Genomic DNA, 27,226 nt, shown 5'->3' with positions numbered 1-27,226 from the left:
GACAGGCAACTGCCTTTGATTTAGAAATGCATGACGTAGAGATAGATAAAAGTTTGAGGACAGTTTGTACATTTATACAACTGAAACTGAGGAGGGCAAATAATTTCATTACATCTAAACAGCTCCAGTTGATTATGAAGACTCTGTGGATCATGAGGAATTATGAGGTGAGCTCCAGGGCTGGGGTTGGGACCCTGTGGTTATTGATGGTTGTCTGCCATGCTGCAGAAGAGGAGAGTGGTGGAAACTAGGTCCTTGTTGAACAACCGTATGTCAGGCTAGGAAATCTCCTAATCTATTTAATCTTGAGTGTTTAGAGAAAGATTTCTCTGTATTCCTGAGAGTCTGCAGGCAGAAGCTGAAATAGGCATAGAACATATAGAAAAGGTGACACTTTTCCATCTAAAGGAGAGATGAAGAAATAATATGAGCAATTTTGTTATGATCTACCAAACTAAGGTTTCATTATGTTTGCCCCTCATTGTAGAAGGCACTGTTTGATTGCCAATTTGCACCACTACCATATATAATTTTGTTCTGGAGTATATGCCAAGAACTTTGTAATGAAACCCTGGTTATTCCTAACTATGGGATTTATTTTCCAAGTGAAGGTCTAGACAATTTTAGTAACTGGCCCAGAGTGTGTGAGGTTGAGAAGGAAAGGAGCTTTTGTTCCCAGGCTCCTCAACCACTACCTACCATGGTGGGCTGATGTTGCATTTCTTGCTTTTCCCTAGCAGTCAGTGCTCCTGGCGAAAAGAGAGATCCTTTTCTCTTTTGACCCTTAACATCCACTGGTGACCAGCAAACAGTGCTAGCTATGTCTACAGATCTGGGGGACATGCAGCGTGGAGGGTCTGGTAATTGTATGGTTAATTGGTCTAGGTCTGCCCAACAGAGTCCATGTGTCAGGGTAAGAACCTGGATCCCCAGCTGCTATACTTCTGTTTTCTCAAGTAACTCCCTAGAGGCCCATGTCTTTTGAGCTCAGTTTATTACAGGGCAGAAAGCTGCACACACAGGCATCAAACTGCTCAGCCTTTTCTAGTTTTAATTCAACTTAACACTCATTGATTAACTGAATGCTTATTACCACGCAAAACACTGTGCTAGGAGTCAAGCCCAGGAGTCAGACGAGGGTTTTAGCTTCAGCGCTGCATGGGGCGAGGGATTTTGCTGTCAGAGATCTCTGCTTCCACCTCAGTTGAATGAGAATACAGAGCTCAAGTAAACCCTCTAAATTCCTTTCTTAATCTAAAGTTTTACGGCTTTATGAAAAGAATGCTTGAAAAATGAGGCTTGGTTTCAGATATGATGTGTTAAAAGATGATAACTTTATTATTTCTTCATTCAAAAATATTTTTTGAGTACCCACTAGTATGCAATGAACAAGACAAAGCCCTTGACCTCACAGAGCCTATAGTCTACTTGGGGGAGACAATTAACAGACTTAGCAGTAAATGCAAAATAAAATATACCAGATGTGCTGTGAAGACACAAGGCAGAATAAGGAGAGAAAGGGAGAAGGACCAGAGAAAGCCGCTCTGACTGATGTCGGGGAGAGGGGTATGTGAGGTCTGGAGAGAGTTCTGGGCAGAGATAGGTGCAAACTTGAGGGCTGTGGGGGAGAGCAGGCTTGGCACACTTGAGGAACAGCAAGGGGGCACTTAGATAAATAGTTTACTCGTCGTCACGTGCAACCTACCCATCTAAGGAGCCTAGAAGAGTACCCCCAAGGAGACTGTAGTTGGTGAATGCCCCCTCTGTGCCAGGCACTATCCTGGGTGTTAGGGGGTGCAGAGATGGGAAGGAGACACTACCTGTGTGGGAGAAGTTCACATTTTAACGAACAGTCAGGGATGCCAATATGATGAAAGAAGCACTGTGACTAAAATTGTGGCTGAGGACAATGGGAGTTCAACAGAGAAGGTTGAGTTCAACATTTTAGCTGGGTCTTGCAGGATAAGGGGAGAATTGGACAGGCTGGAGATGAGGGACTAGAGGTTGCAAGGGCAGGCCCACCTGGAAATGTAAAGCGTAACTGGGAAATAATGAGTCAAGGTCCAGGTTGGCAAAGCACAGGGCAACAAGACTTTATTGTCAACAAAGCCAGAATGGCTTTTGTGTCTCATCTGCTTTGATGTGAGTATCATGTTTGGACTTTATTCTGTAGGCCAGTGGTCCACAATATTCATTCTTAAGGACTCTCTTTAAATACTTCATTTCCTATGGCTCATGTGTCTTCATAGATTTGTTTTTAATCCCCCCAAATATTGCAATTAGTAAGAAGTGACTAATTTGTTTCCCCATTCAAAAAAGTCATCCAACCTTCATGACTTCTAATCAGAGCCACAGATAACTGTGAAATATAGCATGTTACCACACTGAGTTGATCAAATTAGTCCCATGCTCCAACCTGACTGCAAGGGAGGCTGAAATATATGGGGATACACAAGGAATATTTACTAATCACTAACTAACTCTGCTACATGGCATAAATGTGTAATTTTGCCCCTGGATTCTTGGAGTTCAGGGGAGTCTTCAGTTGAGAATCCTAGTCTGGCATTAAGAAGGGGAGGAGTGATGGGATTGGTTTGTTTTCCAGAAAGATCACTCAGGTGGAAGGTCAGAGGATGGGCTGCCTGGGTAGACTGGAGGCAGGATGACAAGTTGGGAGACTCTTACTACTCCAAATAAGAGAGGAAGAAGGCCTGACTCAACACATTGGTAGTGGGATGGAGCAAGGAACAGTCTCAAAAAATAGTCTGGGATTAAAATTCCTCCGTGTTGACAACCAGGTATGCCATGCATGGGAATGAAGTGTCAGAGTTGATTCTTGGGTTCCTAGGCTGGATGAGTCAAAGGCACTGTCACGACCACAGCATGAATCACCAAGAGAGGCAGGGCCAGGCAGGCAGGACCCTCTTTCCCAGCGTGCAGGAATAATGGTTGCTAGTTATTCTTTTTTCCCTTCTTACCTAATAATTTGCCATACTCCTTTCCCATCCCAGAAAACACAGGTCTGAGTCACAGCTGTGGGAATGCAAAAGCCAAGACACCCAAGTAAAGGCAGATCTGGCTGGAAGTTTTGGATCCAACCCAGGCATCAAAAACAATCTTAGCTCTACCCATCTAGGCTTATGTGCTCTGTTGAGTGTCTGGGTCAAAGGCACTTACAATGGCCACCGTGGCCATCCCCTGGTGCTCCTTCTTCTCTTCTATTCACTTTCCTTCATCAGGTTTCTTCTTTTGGACTCTTCCCACTTGTCCCTACTGACCTTGCCAATTTGCACCAAGCATTATAGCAACCCCCTCAATCACTTGGGGAATATTGAAATCAAATGTATTCAGGTACTTATTCAGAAACCCAGTCTGTTCTATCTCCCACTAGACAACAACCTCACCTGTGGAGAGACCATGCCTTCCCAACTGCTGCAAAATAGAACCTTTCCCACCCCTTTCAATAAAGGGCCTACACTCCTTAATAAAGTTAGCCCACTCTGGACATTAGAACCCTGAATGAAAAAGTCAACTGCATTTCTCTGCTTGAAGCATCTTCTTCTTAGCAGAATCTGCATGATAGGGTTTCTTTGAACTTATAGGCAAATAAAAACAAGAAAACTTGAGATGAATTGAAACCACACTTAGAAACAAACTCTGCTCAGTTTGCTGAAAGTCCATCCTGTCTACTCAATATGATGAACTATGAATAACACATAATACAACATAATGCTATAGCCACAGTGTGGGACCATTATAATGGATATAAAAAGAGAATGGGCTTGGGCATCAGGGAAAACTCGGTGCTTGGGTTCTAACTCCACCATGTAGTGCATCTTACAGAGCTTCACTATCCTTATCTGCAAATGAGAGATCCTACAAGGCAAATGGCAGTGCTGTGCTCAGCTTAAGCCCATGATATGTAGAGCACCTAGCGTAGGCCTTGCAGAGTAAGAAACACTCAATAGAAGGTAGCTGGTGCTGCAATTATTCATCCAGTCCCTTCCTGATGATGTTATGGTGTAACCTGAAATGTTTCTGCCTTCCTTCTTATGTAGGTCCCGTTCGCTTGTTATCACCCTGACTTTATGTCCTTCACCGATCCTCATCCATGCCTCACACCCAACCTTGATGGGCTCATCACTTCCTTGTCTTAGTATTAAGTGCAAAGTGTTCTCTGTATATTGTTTGCTCAAAACTTGAACCAAAAAGTAGTCTACATCAACTGCTTTTGTACATACAGATTGGGCTCTTTATGTTCCTATTTGCTGCTCTATGAGACCAGGCAAATATTGGAGGGGAAACATGCTTCTAATTCTCCCAGAGCTGCCTCAGAATATCTTGTGGTAGAGGAAGCAGAGCCAGAGAAATGTGTTTAGCTTGAAATAAATGATTACACTACTCATCGATAAATTACTGTAAGGATCCAACTTACCATGAATTATTCATGTTAGCTACAGAGAAGCTGAGGTTAAAACTGGACTATTGTTGCCTTGCTGCAGATTTTCTATTCAACCATTGTTCACTCATTTATATGTGTAGGAGCAGTGAGTACAAGGCTGTGTGGTATGGGCAGCACTTAGGCTTCTGTTCCACATATTTGGTATGTTCCCAATATAGTTTGGATGTTCAAAGCTGCTCCATATAGCCTTTCAAGAGAAGGATCTGTGGAAATATACCAAAGCAAACAAATACATACAAACATTAAATGACACACTTTTTTCCACCTGGGCCTGCATACAGTGTATTGGCATCTTTACAGTATCTTAGTGCTTTGATTTCCTTTTACAGATGTTTGATCAACATGTGGAAGTAACCAAAGCAAACCAAGAAGAAGAAAGTTACATCTTGGAAGAGGCAGTGTGGTTGGAGGGTGGCTGGAATAGGAAAAATGTGCTGGTGGAAGAGGGAAGGGGTGGGAAGCAGGCTGAATTGCATCTCCCCAAATTTCATATATTGAAGTCCTAACCCCCAATACTTCAGAATGTGACTGCATTTGGAGATATGGCCTTTAAAGAGGCAATTAAGTTAAAATGAACTCATTAAGGTGGACTCTAATCCAATATGAATGGTGTCCTTATAAGAAGAGGCGATTAGAACACAGAGGGGAGACCATGTGAAGACACAGCAAAAAGGCGGCCATCTATAAGCCTAAGAGAGACCTCAAAAGAGACTAACCCTGCTGACACCTTGATCTTAGACTTCCGGCCTCCTGAATTGTGAGAAAATAGATTTCTAGTTGTTTAAGCCATCTAGTGTGTAGTATCTTCTCACAGCAGCCCTAGGAAACTAATGCACTTGTAGTTACAAGTGAGTATTTCACAAGTAAAGAAGCTACACAAGGCTAGAATAAATGATTATGTATCTATAAAATATTGTGGGTAGGTATGTTGTTATTTTATACAATTTGAAAGTGCCCTATACCTCTGTGCCTACAATTATTGTTCAAGTTTAAATTGTTCAAGATCTTGGGGTTTAACTCAGGCAGAATCATACTCCAAGACCCCTCTTTTAAAGAGATATTAAATGAGTAATTCTCAAACTCTTCCTTCTAGGTATTCTTAAAAGCAGATCAGAAGAAATGGACGCAGCAGTGAATTTGCCTGGAAAGGGAGCCTGGACTAACCTGACTTTCCTTAAAGTCAGGTTTGAGATACAATTTACATAAGTAAAATTTTTATTGTACAGTTGGTTGAATTTTTACAAATACATTCAATCATGTAACCACCATCACAATGAAGGTAAAGGATATTGTCATCATTCCCAAATTTCCTTATGCTCCTTTGCTGTCAATTTCCTTCCTCTACTCCCAGCCCCTGTCAACCACCAAGCTAATTTGTACCCCTGTAATTTTGTCTTTTTCAAAATATAAATGGATTCAGACAGTATGCAGCCTTTTGTGTCTGGCTCCTTCTGTATTGGTTAAGGCCTGTTTTCCCCCTTTTTTTTTTTTTTTTTTTTTTTGAGATGGAGTCTTGCTCATCGCCCAGGCTGGAGTGCAGTGGCGCGATCTCGGCTCACTGCAAGCTCCGCCTCCCGGGTTCCCGCCATTCTCCTGCCTCAGCCTCCCGAGTAGCTGGGACTACAGGCGCCTGCCACCACGCCCGGCTAGTTTTTTGTATTTTTAGTAGAGATGGGGTTTCACTGTGTTAGCCAGGATGGTCTGGATCTCCTGACCTCGTGATCCGCCCACCTCGGCCTCCCAAAGTGCTGGGATTACAGGCTTGAGCCACCGCGCCCGGCCTGTTTTCCCCTTTTTTATTGGTATATAATAGTTGCACATATTTTTGGGGTACATGGATATTTTCATACAATTATACAATGTGTAATGCTCAAATCAGGGTAATTGGGATATCTGTCACCTCAAACATTTATCTTTTCTTTGCATTGAGAACATTCTCAATCTTCCAGGTATTTTGAAATTTACAGTAAATTATTGTTAACTGTAGTTGCCCTACTGTGCTATCAAACACTAGAAGTTATTCCTTTTATTTAACTGTGTTATTGTACGTATTAACCAACTTCTCTTCATCCCCCTTTCCTCTCCCCTTTCCAGCCTCTGGTAACCACCATTCTGTTTACTACCTCAATGTATTTTTCAACATATATGAGTGAAAACATGCAGTATTTCTAATTATGTGCCTGGCTTATTTCATTTGATAACTTCTAGTTTCATCCATGTTGCTGCAAATGACATGATTTCATCTTTTTTCATGGCCAAATAATATTCCATTATGTATATATACCACATTTTCTTTATCCATTCATCCATTGATGGACACTTAGGCTGATTCCATGTCTTGACTATTGTGAATAGTGCTGCAATAAACATGGGAATGCAGATATCTCCTTCACATACTGATTGTCTTTCTTTTGGGTATATACTCAGCAGTGGGATTGCTGGATCACATGGTAATTCTGTGTTTAGTTTTTTGAGGAATCTCCCTACCATTTTTTGTAGTTGTACTAGTTTACATTCCCACAAATAGTGTAAAAGTATTCCTCTTCCTCTGCATTCTCACCAGCACTTGTTATTTTTTGTCTTTTGATTATAGTCATTTCAGTGGGGATAAGGTGATATCTCATTATGGTTTTGATTTGCTTTTCTCTGACAACAGTGATTTTGAATATTTTTTCATAGACCTGTTGGCCATTTGGATGTCTTCTTTTGAGAAATGCCTATTTGCATCTTTTGCTCATTATAAAATCGATTTTTTTACTGCTGTGGAGTTGTTTGTGTTCCTTATGTATTATGGTTCTTAATTTCTTGTCAGATGCATAATTTGTGTTCCACCATTCCGTAGGTTGTCTTTTCACTTTGTTAATTGTTTCCTTTGCTATGCAGAAGCCTTTTAGTTTGATGTAATCCCATTTATCAATTTTTGCTTTTGTTGCCTATGCTTTTGGGATCTTACTTAAAAAAAAAAATTTGCCCAGACAAATGTTCTGAAATATTTTCCCAATGTTTCCTGCTAGGAGTTTTATAGTTTCAGGCCTTACATTTAAGTTTTTAATTAATTTGGATTTGATTTTTATATATTAATACAGATAGGAGTCTAGTTTTATTCTTCTCTATATGGATATCCTGTTTTCCTAGCACCATTTATTGATGAGACAGTAATTTCCCCAATGCATGTTCTTGGCACCTTTGTTGAAAATTAGTTGGCTGTAAATGCATGAGTTTATTTCTGGGCTTTCTATTCTGTTCCATTGGTTTATGTGTCTGTTTTTATGCCAGTACCATGCGCTTTGGTTACTGTAACTTTATAGTATATTTTGAAATCAGATGGTATGATGCCTGCAGCGTTGTTCTTTTTGCTTAGGATTGCTTTAGCTATTCAGAATTGATACGAATTTTAGGATTTTTTTTCTATTTCTACGAACAATGTAATTGGTATTTGGATAGGGTTTGCATTGCATCTGTAGATTACTTTGGGTAGTCTGGACATTTTAACAATATTAATTCTTCCAATCTATGAACATGGGCTATCTTTCCATTTCTGGGGGTGTGTCATCTTAAATTTTTTTTTCATCAGTGCTTTATCTTTTTCCTTGTAGAAATCTTTCTTTATTTTTGGGACAGGGATGGTGGCCCATGCCTGTAATCCCAAACATTTTGGGAGGCTGAGGTAGGTGGATCACTTGAGGTCAAGAGTCCAAGACCAGCCTGACCACATAGTGAAACCCTGTCTCTACTAAAAATACAAAATATAGCTGGCTGTGGTGGCAGGCACCTGTAATCCCAGCTACTTGGGAGGCTGAGGCAGGAGAATAGCTTGAAACCAGGAGGTGGATGACAGAGTGAGACTCTGTCTCAAAAAAAAAAAAAAAAAAAAAAATTCTTTCTCTCCTTTGCTTGATTTTATTCCTAGGTATTTTATTTCTTGGTAGTTACTATAAATGGGATTGGTTTCTTGATTTCCTTTTATTCAGATTGTTTGCTGTTGGCTTATGGGAATTGCTCCTGATTTTTGTATTTGATTTTGTATCCCACAAATTTACTTAATTTGTTTATCAGTTCTAACAGCTTTTTGGTGGAGTCTTTAATTCTTTTCTAAAACTAAGACCATTTTATCTGTAAACAAGGATAACTTGACTTCTTTCTAGTTTGGATGTTCTTTATTTTTTTTTCTCTTATCTAAAAGAGAGTTGTTGTATGATTCTAGAAACTATTTGAATTTTATATTCAATGCTGACATATATGTTATATATATCAAAAGTTGAGTAATATATCTATGTTTGTTCTAGTATTAGAATACATTTAAACCTTATATTTGAAACTTACACAATTAAATTACTTAAATGCAACCGAATAATAATTAAACAAAATTAGTACTCTGTGAAGATGCATCATTTTCAAATTTAACAACATCTCTACTAATTATAAAGGTGTTGTGTTAGAAGACACCCCCAAGAAAGTTCAAAGAGATATTCATTAAATACCAAAAATACATGGAGCAGGCAATAATGAGCGGTAGCCATCTTACCTTTACCAGAGATTGCGATTATAAGTGTCTTACACCAATATTATATGTGAAATAAATGAAAAACATTTTTAATAAGATATATATTCAAATAGGCCACATGAAATGCTCAATAGTAATGGGTCATTGAAACATCACGATACACTAAAGTCTAAAACCAGTACGTAACAGTAGGAATAATAGTAGTAATGGCTGTGGGTCACTGATGTTAAGTTAGTAACCACTAAGCCAGTTCCTTACAAATGGCGTCTTTTGTGGTTGGTTGTTTCCCTGGGCATGACTCATTTGTCGGATATGTTTAACATCTGCCTCTGTAATGTTTATTTTTTTAAAAAGTTCTTGTATGAAGGTTGTTCTTTCCACCGAAGGTCTAGGTTATGGATGAGATAAACACAAAAAAGAAGAGGCACCCACTTGGTCAGTTGGACAAGCTTCCTGGGCTGCTCTTCTCAGCCATTCGTTACTGAATTCTTTTTTTTTTTTTTTTTTTTGAGACGGAATCTCGCTCTGTCGCCCAGGCTGGAGTGCAGTGGCCAGATCTCAGCTCACTGCAAGCTCCACCTCTCGGGTTTACGCCATTCTCCTGCCTCAGCCTCCCGAGTAGCTGGGACTACAGGCGCCCGCCACCTCGCCTGGCTAGTTTTTTGTATGTTTTAGTAGAGAGGGGGTTTCACTGTGTTAGCCAGGATGGTCTCGAACTCCTGACCTCGTGATCCGCCCGTCTCGGCCTCCCAAAGTGCTGGGATTACAGGCTTGAGCCACCGCGCCCGGCTCGTTACTGAATTCTTTAAGATCCAGATCAAGTATTGCCTCTTCTATGCTCCCATCATGACCCATTCCCTAGCCCAAGGCAGAATGATTTTTTCTTACTTTTGGCCTCTCATAACACTGTGCACATATAGTTATCACATTTTATGGCAATTAATTCTTCTATGTGAGTATCTGCTGCTATACTTTCGTCTACTTGAAGACAAGGATTGTCTGACCTCTATATTACTAGATCCTGGCATACAGCAAATCCTTAATAAATATATGCTAAATTTAGTTGAACCTTGCCGGGCACAGTGGCTCATGCCTGTAATGCCACCACTTTGGGGGGCCAAGGCAGGCAGATCACTTGAGGCCAGGAATTCAAGACCAGCCTGGCCAACATGGTGAAACCCTTTCTCTATCAAAAATACAAAAAAATTAGCCGGGAGTGGTGGCGCATGCCTGTAATCTCAACTACTTGGGAAGTTGAGGTAGGAGAATCGCTTGAATCCTGGAGGCGGAGGTTGCAGTGAGTCAAGATTGTGCCACTGCTCTCCAGCCTGGGTGACAGAGTGAGGCTCTGACTCAGAAAGAGAGAAAAAAAGAATTATTTGGCCCTTGCAATCCATGATATGCCACATGTCACAGAACCCCCCAAGTCAGACTTATGAGAACCAAGAACTGGCCTGTGTAGATGGAAAGCTAGTATCCATTTTAATTTGTGCATCAGGCCTCAGGTTTTCTGCCAGTCTGCCAAGCTTTTGACCCAGATTCCTTCTCTGAGCCTATTTGCCCAGTCCAACTGCAAGTATAATTCCTGCTCTGACCCAGATCCACTGCCTCTTCTTGTTCCAGCTCACCAAGGTCTCCTGGTTTGGCCCCATGTATGAAATCTAATATGTGACCAAGGCAACCCCGTTGAAGAGCCTGGCAGGGCAAGCCGGCACTGCCAGGTCCCAAGTGATACCCAACTCTCCTGGATGTCTGCAAGGCAATTGGGAGGGCCAAGCAGAATAAAGTTTCACACGAGTATTGGGTCAAGTAGCTCATGTACTGCCCACAGCAAACACTGAGGCAAGAAGCAGTTGCAGGTGTGGGCCAGGGTGAGGCTCAGGAATAAGCAGATTTGTGGGTTGTGATTTCTTGCTTGTTCCTCTGGCTGTGCCCATCCCATCTATGGCAAATAGACAAAACTGGAACAAGTGTTCATGGAAAAGGAAAAAGGAAAAGGAAGCACAGGTAGGTCCAAACAAGGTAAACGGATGCTTCTATTTAGCCCCAGTTAGGGCTCAGTTACGCCTTACAGTGAGTTCAATAGTCGACCCCCAAAGATGTGGCCACATTCTAACCCCTAGTTCCTGTAAATGTGAACCTATTTGGAAAAGTGTCTTTGCAGATGTAATTAAGTTAAGGATCTTGAGGTTATCCAGAATTTAGGGTGAACCCTCAATTCAAAGACAGGTAACAAGAAAAAGGCAGGAGATTTGGGACAGAAACAGACAGAGGGAGAGGGCCAAGTGAAGACAAACACAGATTGGCATTCTGCTGCCTAAAGACAAGGAATGCCTGGAGCCACCAGAAGCCAGAAAAGGAAAGTAAATTCTCCTCTAGAGCCTTAAGAGGAGCATAGCCCTGTTGACACCTTGATTTCAGACTTCTGGATCCAGAACTGTGAGAGAATAAATTTCTGTTGCTTTAAACCAACAAATTTGTGGTACTTTCTCATGACAGCCCTTGGAAACTAATGCACCTCTCCTTTGTTTATCTGCCAGAGAAATGGGTTTGTATTAAGTGTTTGGGTCTATGAAGAAGGTTCTCAGAACATTAGACAAAAAAAGGCAAGCCAGAAGGGATGTGACTGGCCCAGAACCACAAAGAAACAGCTTCTTTTCTCCCCAGATTGTCAGTTGAGACCAGAAGTATCCACAGGAAGGTTTCTATTAATCAATTTAGTTTACCCTAGAAAAGATATTCCACTTACAAGACAAGTAACAGTAATGGAAATAATATAATTTCTGAGAATGACCCATATGTGAGACATTGTACCAAGTATTCCAAGTTAGGTCCATTTTTTCTAATGAGAAAATTGAGGCTTAGAATGGTTAGGCAAACCTAGCTATAGTGCTTCACTATTTGCCAAATGAAGTTCTAAGAACTTTATAATTATTAACTCCTTAACCCTCATAATGGCCCTATGAAGCAGGAATTATTATTCTCTGTTTTACAGGTGAGAAAACTGAGGGACAGACAGGTTACATAATGTGTCTAATGTCACACAGCCAGGAAGTGGTGAAGCTGAGATTCAATTCTAAGAAGTCTTGCCCCAAAGATTCTGCCCTTAACCTCTACCCCATAGCTCTAGGGTAAAGAATAGGGATTTGAATTCAGGTGTATCTGATCCCAAATCACAGGTGTATCTGACAGGCACTAATACGGAAAGAACATGATGTTCATTCCGTAAACTGCACTGCTTCTTAAATAAACAAATGATGGAGTTGCACTATGAGCAGCAGTCCTGCCCATATGACTGTCTGTGACTGCCCTGGTCCTTCTTGGTTGCAGGCTCTGAGAGTCTTCAGCCAACAGGTTGATTCCTCCCTTTTCCGTACACAATCTTAAGTACAACAGCCAACACAGATAGGGGCTTAGACCCAGCCCCTGGCAGAGATGGGCATTGGTTCTGAAGGCAAGTCTCTGGGATATTGCAAAGGAGCCCTGGCCAACCCGTTCCCCATGCTGTCACATTCATGTTTGCCCAGTTGTGTAACTGAGAATTTCATTATTTTAACAAACAATTATCAGGTTCGTATTGTATGCTCTGCAATGTACCAAAAACTGGAGATACAGTGAAGGCCCAGGTGGCTCAGGCATACAATTCAGAAAGATATGTACTATCAAGGAAGAATAATATCAATAGTAGCCACTGTTTTTAGAGTGTTTATGATGTGCCAGTCATTATATAATCCTTGTACACGTGCTGCTCTGGGAGAACACAGAAGGGTTGCCTAACCCAGTCTAGGGAGGTCAAGAAAGGCTTCCTGGGAGGTCCTGGTGGACACCTGAGGGACAAGTAGGCATTATTCAAGTAAAGAAAGAGTGCCAAGGAGAATGGTCTTCAGGCAGAATAGTCAAGTTGAAAGAGCACACAGCATATGCTGTAGAGAGGGAGAAGAGTTCAGTATAGTTGGGGAGCAAGGCAGGAGGTGGGAGTAGCAATGGTTGTGACAAGAGAGTATGTCTGGGCTGGGGGTGGTGGCTCACACCTGTAATCCCAGCACTTTGGGAGGCCGAGGCAGGTGGATCACGAGGTCAGGAGATTGAGACAATTCTGGCTAACACAGTGAAACCCTGTCTCTACTAAAAATACAAAAAAAATTTAGCCGGGCATGGTGGTGGGTGCCTGTAGTCCCAGATACTCAGGAGGCTGAGGCAGAAGAATGGCATGAACCCGGGTGGCGAAGCTTGAGGTGAGCTGAGACCATGCCACTGCACTCCAGCCTGGGTGACAGAGGGAGACACCATCTCAAAAAAAGAGAGAGAGAGTATGTCTGCAGGGACAAGATTATCATGACCTTATAAGCCATGCTGAGAGTTTACTAGTCCAGCTGAACGGGAGCCCTCCATATTAGTGCCTGTCAGCAGGACCCTTAGCATCTTGCAGCTCTTGCTGAATTCTCTGTCCCTTTTCTAGTGTGTGGAGTCCTGATTCCAGATGGATGGACAACCCAGAGCTATTGCCTGACTACCCATCTGACTGCAAGCACTACCACTTCCCAAAAGCTCCTTGGATACTGACACTGGCCTGACTGGTGCCCAAATTCACTGCCTCCTGTGGACACCTTCAATTTGATGATTGGATACTATCAGCTGTGGAGAGCAGATCCACAGGAGAGTTATTTCCTAAATAAGTAACTGGCCCAGCTGTCCTTCCTCCCCACTCTCTGATGCCTTAAGGAGTCCCTGAATGCTCCAGGAATATATCTACCCCCTCCAGGTTAAGAAAAGATTCAGAGCTGTGTGTCTTGGTGAAGTCTGCACAGCTGGTCAGTGGGACGGGTCCCTGGTCTTGTGACTCTATGTCTAGAGCTTTCTCTGCTGCTGATGGCTCTCTTTGCCAGGGACACTTACATTCAGTGATGGGTCAAGGTGGGAATAAAAAGTCTAGCCCCCTTTCCCATGGGCTTGGATCTTTGTCGTCACTGCAAGGGGCTCAATTTCTCCTTCCGAGAGATTGTTCCCTAGAGCAGACCCCAATACATTTCCTGCATGTGAATCTCAGACTCACATTACCCAAGCCCTAATGATGGGGAAGATGGTGTGGTGATTATACCTCACTGTCTTTGAAGATTGAGCCTGAGCTGATATTGACAAGAATGTTCAGCTGGTGGCAAATGAATTAATTGACTTATATTTACTGCTTATTTTCAAATATGTTATTTCTTTATTTGAAGTTCCCATTAGGAAGAGAATACACAAACTTGAATTTCACAAGTATGTGTGAATTACAAAAGTGTGATAGATTTTTAGTAAGAATACAAGTTTAGGCTGCTTTCAGACATTGATTGTTCTCAGTAAGGCATGGAATCTGGGTCGAGACGTATTATCTTTTATATTAGAACTGTAAACTGAACAATAACTAATTAATAATTCACTAATAACTATTGTTACCTATTTCTTCCCAAAGTCTAAATATATTATAAACTCTATTATTAGGCTTAGTAAGAATATAGGATCTTTTGGGAAAACTAATATCCTGATAAATAGAGTTGTCACATTTCCATAATGCTTTACCAATTTTTAATGGATTTTAAAATAGTAAGATACATTTCATACCAAAAGTCTGAGGCACATAGTTTAATTTTATTTTTGGTAATTCCAAAGACATTTGGCATATGAGTAATTATCTATGTGTTATAGATGTGCAGCGATAACAGTTACCAGAGAATGACAGATAAAGCCAGTTTTAATTTGACTGTATCTATGATTATGTTGTATGAATCTTATTTGAATATAAACATAAAGACAGTTGTAAATATTGGTAAATGGGAATAGAGCTGCTTATGGGTACATCAGTAAACTCATTGATTAAAATTGGATCAGGCAGATTAAAAAAAGTTCAAATTAAGATAGAATTCACATATACTGTATATTAGGTGTAAGTGATCTGATTTATATTGTAAAGAGTATATAGCCATGTATCCAACATACTATTCAAGATATGGAACATCTCGAAAGCAGGGATTATGTGGGAAAGAGCTTTTGGATTTCTGACTTTCCTGGACAGTGTGTTCAGCTCCCTGATAGGACTTGTTGGCAGCTGAATCCTGATGCCCCTCCACCTACCTTCTCATGTTTCTTGTGACTTCCAGCGCTGTTTATTGCATCTTTAGTCTGCTGATCCTCACTATAAACAGTTTTTGCCAGATTAGAGGCCATTTCTTTCACTTCCCCAGGCAGGGGCTGTTTCAGTCTTTTCCTTCTCAGTAGTTTGTTGTTGGTTTACTAGTTTCAAATGATCTTTCCTCACAATGAACACACATGGTAGTCAGACTTCTCCACTCCCGCCAGAAGCGCTCCATAAACCTTTGTTTATAAATCTTGCCAGCACAATCCTGGGTGATGCGTAGGGAGCAAGGAATAAGCTTTGCTTTTGTGGATGGGAACCAACCTTGGAGAAAGTGAAGTTAAACAGTTTCCTGGCTAAACAGAAGTTAAACAGTTTTCTGACACCAACAAGGATTATATGACCCAGTGTGTGTCATTGGTTTGAGTTTTTTTCCTCCAGCAGGAGAGAGAATATGGTAGAATTGGGGAGGCAGTTATCTTATGTTTTTAAGCCCCTTGATTTTTCTCACCTCTACTTGAGAGGCTACTCCACAGGCCAGGTGTGAGGAAGCAAAGGCTGAGAGTAGGACACAGCAAGTGGGAAAAGACATAGAGAAATTTGATTTGAGAAGCCTGAGGTCTTGGTGATATTTTTAGGAATTAGGAACAAGGAAGCGAGAGCGAAGGGTCAAAAATGGACCAAAAAAGTCAAAACAACAGTTCTTCATACTTCTTACATTTTTCTCTTCACATTTCTTGCAATTTTATCTTCAGCAACTTAAGAGTTTAATTTAAATATAGGTTAACATTTTTAAATTTGACTTTCAGGATCAAAAAGATGATCATGAAAAAGTTATAACAAATTGAGAGAGGCAGAGCAAGATGGCAAAATAGAAGCCCCCAGTGATCATCCACCCTGCAGGAACACCAAATTGAACAACCGTACTCACAGTAAAGCCCCTTCATAAGAACCAAAAATCAGGTCAGTGATCAGAGTATCTCGTTTTAACATATTAAGGAAGGAGGCACTGAAAAAGGTAGGAAAGACAGCCTTGAATTACCTACACCACCCCTCCCCCATCCCTCACCAGCAGCCAGGGAAATGTAGAGAGAGAATCTGTTTGCATAGTAGGGGGAGAGTGCAGTGACTGTGGGATTTTGCGTTGTAACTCAGTGCTGCCCAGTCATAGTGGAAAGAAACATGGGGCAGAACTCAGCTGTGCCCATGGAGGGAGCATATAGATGAGCCCTAGGGAGAGGCAAATTGTCCATCCCAGCAGCTGGAACCTGAGTTCCAGCAAGCCCTGCCACCGTGAGCTAAAGTGCTCCAGAGTCCTAAATAAACTTGAAAGGCAGTCTAGGCCACAAGGACTGCAATTCCTAGGCCAGTCCTGGTACTGTACCAGGCAGGGAGCCAGTGGACTTGGGGTGCATGCAACCTAGGAAAACACCAGCTTGAGGTAGTCAAGGGAGTGTTTGAGTCACTCCCCCAGCCTCAAGCAGCATGGCTCACAGGTCCAAGACAGGCTCTTTCTCTCCACTTGAGGAGACAGGGGAAGAATAAAGAGGATTTTATCTTGCAATTAGGATACAGGCCCAGCCACAGTAGGAAAGACTACCAGGCAGAGTCCTGAGGCTGCATTCCAGGCCCTAGCTGCTTGATAACATTTCTAAGCACACCCTGGTCCAGGGAGGAACTCTCTGTCTTGACAGGGAGGACCCAGTCCTGACAGGATGTATCGCTTTCTAACTGAAGAGCCTTTGGGCCCTGAATAATCAGCAGTGATAGCCAGGCAGTACTTGCTATAGGCATTGGGGGAGACTCAGAGCTGCGCCGGCTTCAGGAGTGACCCAGCACATTTCCAGCTCTGGAGGTTATGAGAAGACATCCCTTCTGCTTGAAGAAAGGAGAGGAAACAGTAAAGGAGACTTTGTCTTGCAGCTTGGGTACCAGCTCAGTGGGACAGATCACCAAGCAGGCTCCTGAGATCTCTTATTCCAAGCCTTGGCTCCTGGACAGCATCTCTAGACCTGCTCCGGGCCAGAGAGGAGCCCACTGCCCTGAAGGGAGAGACTCAGGACTGGCAGCATTCAACAAAGCTGACTGAAGAGCCAATGGTCCTTGCGTGAACATCAGTGATAGCCAGGCAATACTTGCCCTAGGCCTGAGGTAGTGGTGGCCATAGGGAGAGACTCCTCTGCTTGAGGAAAGGGGAGGGAAGAATGGGGAGAACTTTGTCTTTTGGCTTGGATGCTAGCTCAGTCCACAGTAAATAGAGAACCAGGTAGATTCTCAAAGTTTCCAACTCCAGGCTATGGCTCCTGGATGACGTCTCTGGACATGCACCCCAGGGGCAGGGGGAACTTGCCTGAACTTCCTGAAGGAAAGGACACAAGCCTGGCTGGATTCACCACCTGCTGATTGTGGAGCCCTTAGGTCTTGAGTGAACATAGGTGGCAGCCAGGCAGTGGTCACTTCGGGTCTTGGGTGAGACCCAGGGCTATGCTGGCTTCAGGTCTGACCCAGAGCAGTCCAAGGGATGTTGGCCTCAGTGGTGCTTGTGCCACCCCTACCCCAGTTCCAGGAAGCTCAACACAGAGAAAGAGACTCCGTTTGTTAAAGAAAAAAAAGGGAAAAGAGTTTTTGCCAGGTAATCCAGAGAATTCTCCTGGATCTTACTCAAGACAATCAAGGTGGTATCTCTATGAGCCTGCAAGAGCCACAGTATAACTGGGCTGAAGATGTACCCTAAAGCAGATACAGCTGCAGTGAGCAAAGTCTTAGATCACAACACCCAAGTCTCTTTGAATACCTGGGAAGCCTTTCCAAGAAGGACAAGTACAAAAAAGCCCAGATTGTGAAGACGAAAATAAATACCTAATTCTCCAATGCTTAGACACTGATAAATATCCAAAAGCATCAAGACCAAATAAAATAAATAAGGCACCATTGACCAATCCCAGAGAGAGAGAGATATGTGACCTTCCAGACAGAATTCAAAATATCTGTTTTGAGGAAGCTTGATGAAATCCAACATAACACAGAGAAGGAATTCGGAATTCTATCAGATAAATTTAGTAAAGAGATAGAAATAATTAAAATAATCAAAATTTCTGGAGCAGAAAAGTGCAATTGGCATACTAAAGAACGCATCAGGGTCCCTTAATGGCAGAATTGATTAATGAGAACAAAGAATTAGTGAGCTTGAAGACAGGCTATTTGAAATTACATGGTCAGAGGAGACAGAAGAAAAAAGAATGAAAAACAAAGGATGCCTACAGGGTCTAGAAAATAGCCTCAAAAGGGCAAATCTAAGAGTTATTGGCCTTAAATAGGAGGTAGAGAAACAGAGAGAGGTAGAAAATTTATTCAAAGGGATAATAACAGAGAACCTCCCAAACCTAGAGGATGCAGTATACAAGAAGGTTATAGAACACCAAGCAGGTTTAATGCAAAGAAGTACCCCAAGGCATTTAATAATCAAACTCCCAAAGATCAAGGATAAAGAAAGGATAAAGATCAAGGATAAAGAAAGCAGCAATATAAAGGAAACAAAAAACATACAAAGGAGCTCCAATCCATCTGACATCAGACTTCTCAGTGGAAACCTTACAATCCAGGATAGAGTGACATGATATATTTAATATGCTGAAGGAAAAAAAAAACCCAAAAACTTGTATCCTAGAGAGGTCAAGCAAAATGGCAGAATAGAACTTCATCAGTGGTCCCTCTGGCAAGCCCACCAATTTAACAACTATCTACACACACAAAAAAAGCACCTTCATAAGAACCAAAAATCAGGTGAGCACTCACAGTACCTGGTTTTAACTTCATATCACTGAAAGAGGCACTGAAGAGGTCGAAAACATAGCCTTGACTCCTGACACCATCCCACTCCCATCCTTCTGGCAGATGCAGCATGGTTCAGAGAGTGTCTCTGGTCACTGGGAGAGGAGAGTACACAAACTGTGAGACACTGAACTCAGTGCTGTCCTATTATAATGAGCAGAAAGAAAATCAACCCAACTCAGCTGTTGCTCACACACAGAGGGAGCATTTAAACTAGCTCTAGCCAGAGGGCAATTCCTGATCCCAGTGGTGGAAAGCTGAATTTTCCCAAACCTCACCACTGTGGGCTAAAGTGCTCTTGGGCTCTAAATAACCTTCAAAGGTATCCTGGGCCACAAGGATTGCAACATATAGGTGAATCCTAGGGATGAACTGGGCCCAGAATTAATCGACTGAGGGGTGGGGGCATGGGACCTCTGACACACCACCTGGGGCAGCTAAAAGAGTGCTGGCATCACCCCTACCCTAACCTCAGGCTGCACAGATCGTGGCTCTAAAAGAGACACCTTCCTTCTGCTTGAGCAGAGGATAGGGAAGAGTGGGGAGGACTTTGTCTTGCATCTTGGATCCCAGCTCAGTTACAGCAGGATAGGGCACTGGTCAGAGTTGCAAGGCCTATTTTCCAGGCCCTAGTTCCCAGATGACATTTCTAGACATGCCCTGGGCCAGAAGGGAAACTGCTGCCTTGAAAGGAAGGACCCAGTCCTGACTGCATTCATTACCTGCTAACTGCAGAGCACTTAGGCCCTGAATAACCAGCAGCAATACCCAGGTACTATGTCAAGGGCCTTGGGTAAGACTCTGAGACTTGGTGAGTTCAGGTCAGATTCAGCACATTCCCAGCTGTGGTGGCTATGGGGCAAGAATAAATAATCACCTGAAGGTACAAAACTCGCTAGTAAGTACACAAGAAAACACAGAACACTGTAACACTGTAACTGTGGTGTAAACTACTCTTACCCTAAGTAGAAAGACTAAACGATGAATCAACCAAAAGGAATAACTACAACAACTTTTCAAGATATAAACAGTAGAAGAGGATACAAAATAGAAACAACAAAAAGTTAAAATGCCAGGGAATAAAGCTAAGGCATGGAGTTTTTATTAGTTTTCTTTTTGCTTGTTTATTTATTCAAAGTGTTGTTATCAGCTTAAAGTAATGAGTTATAAGATAGCATTTGCAAGCCTCATGTTAACCTCAAACCAAAAGAAATGAATACACAAAAAAATAAAAAGCAAGAAACTAAATAATAATATCAGAGAAAATCACCTTCACTAAAGGAAGACAGGAAGGAAAAAAAGAAGGGAGAGAAGACCACAAAACAACTAGAAAACAAATAACAAAATGGCAGAACTAAGTCTTTACTTGCCAATAATAACATTGAATGTAAATGCACTGAACTCTCCAATCGAAACATATAGAGTAGCTGAATGGATAATAAACAAACAAACAAACAAGACCTACTGATCTGTTCACTACAAGAAACACACTTTACCTATAAAAACACACATAGACTGAAAATACAGGGTTGGAAAAAAGATATTCCATGCCAACAGAAATGAAAAAAAGCAGGAGACGCTATACTTATATCAGACAAAATAGATTTCAAGAAAGAAATTATAAGAGACAAAAAAACTCACTATATAATAATAAAGGGGTCAGTTTAGTAAGAGGAATTTTAAATATATATGCACCCAATCTTGGAGCACCCAGATATATAAAGCAAATATTATTAGAGCTCAAAAGAGAGATAGGCCCCAATACAATAATGGCTGGAGAGTTCAACACCCCACTTTCAGCACTGGACAGATCACCAAACAGAAAATCAACAAAGAAACATCCGAATTAATCTGCACTACAGACCAAATGGATCTCATAGCTATTTACAGAACATTTCATCCAACAGCAGCAGAATACACATTCTTCTGTTCAGCACGTGGATCATTCTCAAGGATAGACCATATATTAGGCCCCAAAGCAAGTCTTAAAAAGTTCAAAACAATTGAAATAATATTAACTATCTTCTCTGACCACAAAGAAATAAAACTAGAAATTAATAAGAAGAGGAATTTTGGAAACTTTACAAACACATGGAAATTAAACAATATGCTCCTGAATCACCAGTGAGTCAGTGCAAAATTTTCTGTTTTCTTTTTTTGAGACAGAGTCAATTTAAATTTTTCCCTTCCTTCCTTCCTTCCTTCCTTCCTTCCTTCCTTCCTTCCTTCCTTCCTGCCTGCCTGCCTGCCTGCCTGCCTGCCTGCCTGCCTTTCTTTCTTTCTTTTTCTTTCTTTCCTTCTTTCTTTCTATTTTGAGACAGGGTTTCACTGTATCACCCAGGCTGGAATGCAGCGGCACAATCTTGGCTTCACCTCCTGGAGCTCAAGTGATCCTCTCACCTCAGCCCCCCAAGGAGGTGGGACCCATGGACATGCACCGCCACCCCCAGCTAATTTTTGTATTTTTTGTAGAGATGGGTTTTTTTCATGTTGCCCAGGCTGGTCTCAAACTCCAGGGCTCAAGCAATCCACCTGCCTTGGCCGCTAAGAGTTCTGGAATTACAGGTGTGAGCCATCACACCTGGCCTAAATTTCGTAAATGAAAATTGAAGCACAATATACTAAAACCTATGGGAAACAGCAAAATACATACTAAGAGGGAGGTTTATAGCAATAAGTGCCTACATCAAAAAGGTAGAAAAACTTCAAATAACCTAAACATGCATCTTAGAGAACTAGAAAAGCAGAGCAAAAGAAACCCGAAATTAGTAGAAGAAAATAATAATAAATATCAGAGCAGAAATAAATGGAATTTGAAATGCAAAAAATACAAAAGATTAATGAAATGAAAAGTTAGTTTTTTAAAAAGATAAATAAAATGGACAAATCTTTAGCCTGACTAAGAAAAAAAGAGAGAAGACTCCAACAAAATCGGAGATGAAAAAGGAGACATGAATATACCAAAAATAAAAAGCAAGAAACTAAATAATAGTATCAGAGAAAATTACCTTCACTAAAGGAAGACAGGAAGGAAAGAAAGAAGGAAGAGGAGGCATATAGTATGACAGATGCACATCATACTGAATGGGGAAAAACCGAAACCAATACTGCAGAAATTCAAAGGATCATTAGAGGCTCCTATAAGTAACTGAATGCCAATAAATTGGAAGACCTAGAAGAAATGGATAAATTCCTAGACACACACAACCTACCAAGATTGAACCATGAAGAAATCCAAAACCTGAACAGACTAACAAGTACCTAAATCTAAGCCATAATAAAAGGTCTCTCAGTAAAGAAAAGCCAGGGACCCAATGGCTTCACTGGTGAGTTTTACCAGATATTTAAAGAAGAACTAATACCAATCCTACTCAAACTATTCCAAAAAATAGAGAAGGAGGGAATACTTCGAAATTCATTATATCAGGCAGTATTACTCTGCTATCAAAGCCAAAGACATCAAATAAAGAAAACTACAGGCCAATATCCCTGATGAACATTGATGCCAAAATCCTCAACAAAATACTACCAAACTAAATTCAACAGCATATTACAAAATCATTCATTGTGACCAAGTGGGATTTATCCCAGAGACGCAAGGATGTTCAATATGCACAAATTAATCAATATGATATATCAACAGAATGAAGGAAAAAAGCCATATAATAATTTCAGTTGATGTGGCAAAAACATTCGATAAAATTCAACATGCCTTCCTGATAAAACCCTCAAAAAACTGGGCATAGAAGAAATACCTCAACATAATAAAAGCCATATAGTATGACAGATGCACATCATGCAGAATGGAGAAAAACTGAAAGCCTTTCCTCTAAGATCTGGAATATGACAGGGATGCCCACTTTCACCAATTTTATTCAAAATAGTACTCAAAGTCCTAGCTAGAGCAATCAGACAAAAGAAAGAAGTAAAAGACATTCAAATTGGAAGGAAGAAGTCAAATTATCCTCATTGCAGATGATATCATCTTACATTTGGGAAAACCTAAAGACTCTACCAAAAAGCTATTATTAATAGAATTGATAAATTCAGTAACATTGAAGGATACAAAATCAACATACAAAAATCAGTAGCATTTCTATATGCCAACAACGACTAATCTGCACAAGAAATCAAGAAAGTAATCTCATGTACAATAACTAAAAATAAAATAAAATATCTAATAATTAAATTAACCAAAGAAATGAAAGATCTCTACAATGAAAACCATACAACATTGGTGCAAGAAATTATAGGGGACACCAAAGAATGGAAAGATATTCCATCCAGTTCATGGACTAGAAGAATCAATATTATTAAAATGCCCATACTATACAAAGCAATCTACAGATTCAATGCAATCCCTATCAAAATACCAATGACATTCTTCACAGATATAGAAAAATAATTATAAAATTATATGGAACTGTGGAAGACCCAGAATAGCCAAAGCTATCCTGAGCAAAAAGAACAAAATTGGAGGAATCACATTATCTGACTTCAAATTATTCTACAGAGCTATAGTAACCAAAACAGCAGGTACTAGCATAAAAACAGACACATAGACCAATGGAACAGAATAGAGAACCCAGAAACAAACTTTGTGGGAAACAAGTTTACTGCGCCCAGGCTCTGGAGCCAGGCTGTCTTTGTTTGAACCATGGCTTTGCCATTAACCTTGGGTAAATAGCCATATCTCTGTGGACCTTAACATCCTCATCTGTAAAATGGGGGAATAAGGATACTTCTCTCATAGGGTTATATAAGTGAGTAAATGACATGATGAATGAAAAGGGTTTAGCAACAGTGCATGTATGAGGCAGGTTAGATGTTGCAACTATCAAATCCCACAGTGTAGTCATGATGGTAAGGAGATGAGGTGAACCGTGAGCCAGCCAGTAGCATGGCACATAGTATGTCTTAGCTTAGTAAGTGTTAATTTTTGTTTTCCATGTGGTACACAGTAGGCATGCAACAAAAATTTGCTGGATCAAGTGGAAAAAAAAAGAAAAAGTTATAAATAAGACACCGAATTTTCTGGGAAACCTTCCTTCCTCACTCCAAACGTTCCTCTCTCCAAATATTGTTCTTTAACTGATTGACTTTGTTGAAACAGGCACATTTGGTTATTAGGGGAAATATATGGTTAGAAGCTTAGGAAATTGTGACAAAGGATTTTCCATGCTTTCAGCAATGGGAGGTGTAGTCATCCAGTGTGTTAAACTTTGTAAAAAGGAATTGTGGGACTGATTTTGCCCCTGCCCTGTCTCTCTAGTCAGAACCAAGAGATGACTGTGATTGGAAATGGTACCACTCAGCAGCTGTTCTTATTGGCTGGCTCACAGTTCACCTCATCTTACCATAATGACTACACTGTGGGATTTGACGGTTGCAACATTTAACCTGCCTCAAAAGCGCTTCCTCACTTCCAGGGAGTTCCACTGTCACTCCCTTAGTTTGCTGTAAGATGTAACCACAGCTTTAATTATTAGTCTTGAGAGAAACAGGGTGGTGGTATCACGACTCCATCTACTCAGCTATGAACGAACAACCCAGTTCTTTACGACTAACTCCCAAAACAAACGTCAAACCCCAAAGCATGAATAAAATAGCTATATTCATCATGCAACACAACCAGGGCATGCCTCCCTGTTTTCGCTCCTTGTGTAGTATCTTTACATTCATCTAAAGCTTGAGTACAACATTTCCTGGTGCTTTCTTCTGACTCATGAAAGCATCCACTTAATCCCCTGTAGACAACAGAGGATTCTATTTAGCTGTAATTGTGAAAAAGGCATCATTAAGGTTGCTAAGCAGCAGAAATTGGTTTACTGGAAACAACTTTCTGTGAGGAAAGTACCCCCTTGTTTTCCCAAGGATTTGTGTCTTGTTGGTTGACTTTCTAAGCGAATTCTGCAAAAGATTTTCCCATTATACCTATGGGAGGACTGGGAAGTCAAAGTGGTAGAGAAAGACTCAATGTTAGAAAGTGGATGAGACAGTCTTAAGCAATTAAGGGACCATGTTTCTTTGTCCAGAAACCTCGAACTTAGGAAATCTGAAGCCCTGCTTGGCTGTGTGTCCTTTGCCCTGCTGTCAGGCCTCATTATGGGCTCCACCAGGATGAGGAAGGAACTCAGAGACAGAGAAGGGACATGTTTCATGCTGGGATGGCGATCAGTCAACCCAGGAAAGGATGTGGACTTAAGCTATCCTAGTGACTTGAAGTATCACAGTTGCCAAACTCATTTAGTTTAATTATCTAGACTAGCAGTTACGCTCATGGGACCATGAAGGTAAGAAAAACAGTAAAGCTACCTGTATAAGTGTATGTGTTGGGGGAAAACCATTGGCATTTATTGAATGATTAATATGTGATAGTTTTAAGCATTTTTTTGTATACAAAAATGAATACTATTAGTTTTACACTCTTTAAAGATGAGAAACCAAGGCTCTGAGAGGGTACATTCATGTATACAGTTACCTGTAAGTTAGCAGCGATGGAATTTGAACCCTGGCAGCCAACACACCCGTCTGCTGGACTATCCAAGGCCCTCAGTCTTAGATGATTGTGCCCATGGGAAAACTATGGCCCCAAGCTGCTAGATCTTTCCTTTTTTGAAAGGAGCCAGCTTATTTTTCAAATTTTTAATGAAAAATATCTGAATTTTTAAATTGTTGGCAATATCTTTAAAAATTTTTTAAATCTTATTTCAGGTCAACTATTGAGTATAAGCTGAGTGTAGCATAGGATTACTTCCTTCTTTCCCAAAATCATTAAGTCATTGGTCAAGCTGCAACTCTGTGCGTATGTAGGGATAAACTTGGACCAAGGAAGGGGAAATGTAAACAGGAACTCACATTTCAGGAAATAGCCTTTGAGGAAGCTTCGCAATATCGGGTTATCAGAGGCAGTTTGACCTCCTAGGCTTTGCTAGTTTTACCAGAGGGAGAATGTGGGTCAAGATTTCAGATTTGTGATGGAGTAGAGTCTAGACCTGCCTGTTTAGGCCAGAATGCTATAATCCTATAGTTCAAAGATTCCCAACCAGCCACATAGTGGTATGTGGTCAGTGGGTCACATGTGAGCTGAAATACTGAACCTCTCAGTCCTCAGGGGTCTAGGTAGTTTCCGTGGTCATGAGGCCACTCAGGTGGTCATGTGTGGCCGTAAGATTCTCCTTTCAACTTAACCTATGTTGCAGATGTTATAATTTTTAATAAATGCATGACAGGAAGTTAGAAAGTTGTGAAGCAATACTATGGTCTGTTTCCTATGTAATGTGGATTGTCCTGACTTACCCACCAAGTGAATGGGATCTATATCTCTATATAAATTCTTCAGCGTAACTTTTCTGCTCTTCTGCTCATCTGGATAACAGGATATCCTCCTCTGGGTTTTTCCCAACATATTCATGAAGGTTTTCATTTAAAAAAAATCACTACATTTCATTCATTCATCCCTTCTAGTTCTCTTCCTGACCACCAATATCACATAGCAATTTGCTACTATTTGGTATCAATTCATTCAATCGTGGCTTGTTTAGAAAGGTCCCTGGGCAAGGGCATGGGGCCTACCAGGGTTACCAGCTTGTCTCAGTCTGCCAGGAATATTCCTGATTTTAACACTGAAGTCTTGTGTCCCAGAAATCTCCTCAGTCCTGAGTAAGCCAGGATGGTTGGTCACCATAGGTCTAGCACAGAGGTAGAGTTGTAATCACAGACAGAAAGAAAGACCCTTCTTTGTATGAGTACGTAGTTTGGGGAGGAGGGAAGGAGGAGGAGAATTTGGCTTCAAATGGATAGGTAGGTGTAGGGATGATGGGTGGGATTTCACACAAAATAACCTCATTTTTTCTTTCCTGGATAGACATAAGGTCATCTGCAGACAGGAAGGTGGGCTGATGGTAGAAGAATTGTCACTTAACAAATCCTACTTCTTAACACATTCTTTTAAAACAACTCAGAAACAACTTAGGTGCATTTATATGCTTTGCATGAATGTACTCTGTCATTTCTGTGAGGAAGCAAATTATTACAAATAGCTACAAAAATGAAATAGTTATATATTTATTTTTTCAAAAACAAAAGGCAAATTCCAAAGGTATAATCTAAGATGAGGCATCATGATCACTAGAGGTGCCTGTTCCCATGACTGCCATGCTTTAATCCACTTGCCCTCAACTGTCTACCATCTTCTGGCTCCCCATCCCTCACATCCTAAATAAGACACCTAGCTTAAGTAACAATTACTCACTTAAAAGTGGGAAAATGTGGTCATTATTGAGGGAGTGTAGCACCAAAATCTGTATCAGTCAAG

The 27,226-nt window shown here is 41.0% G+C and overlaps 1 protein-coding gene and 1 long non-coding RNA gene across 2 annotated transcripts in view; one reads left to right on the top strand and one right to left on the bottom strand.

Annotated features, from left to right (window-relative positions):
• Nucleotides 1-4,627: 4,627 nt before the first annotated feature.
• The window catches only part of LOC101001049, a 145,204-nt gene continuing 122,605 nt past the window's right edge, over nt 4,628-27,226 (bottom strand). The window contains exon 7 of the long non-coding RNA XR_001896808.3: nt 4,628-4,665. This is a non-coding gene — a long non-coding RNA (uncharacterized LOC101001049). The remainder of the gene's footprint in view (nt 4,666-27,226) is intronic.
• SMIM2 (small integral membrane protein 2) overlaps nt 4,661-27,226 on the top strand; it is an 87,481-nt gene continuing 64,915 nt past the window's right edge. Inside the window, 1 exon segment of the mRNA XM_021929598.2 lies at nt 4,661-5,741. The gene's annotated coding sequence lies outside the window, so the exon portion shown is untranslated.

Source organism: Papio anubis, chromosome 15 (genome assembly GCF_008728515.1).
Source record: "Papio anubis isolate 15944 chromosome 15, Panubis1.0, whole genome shotgun sequence".
Lineage (NCBI taxonomy): Eukaryota > Metazoa > Chordata > Mammalia > Primates > Cercopithecidae > Papio > Papio anubis.
The sequence above is the reverse complement of the archived record's forward strand: the minus strand, read 5'-3'. Positions and strand labels throughout refer to the sequence as shown.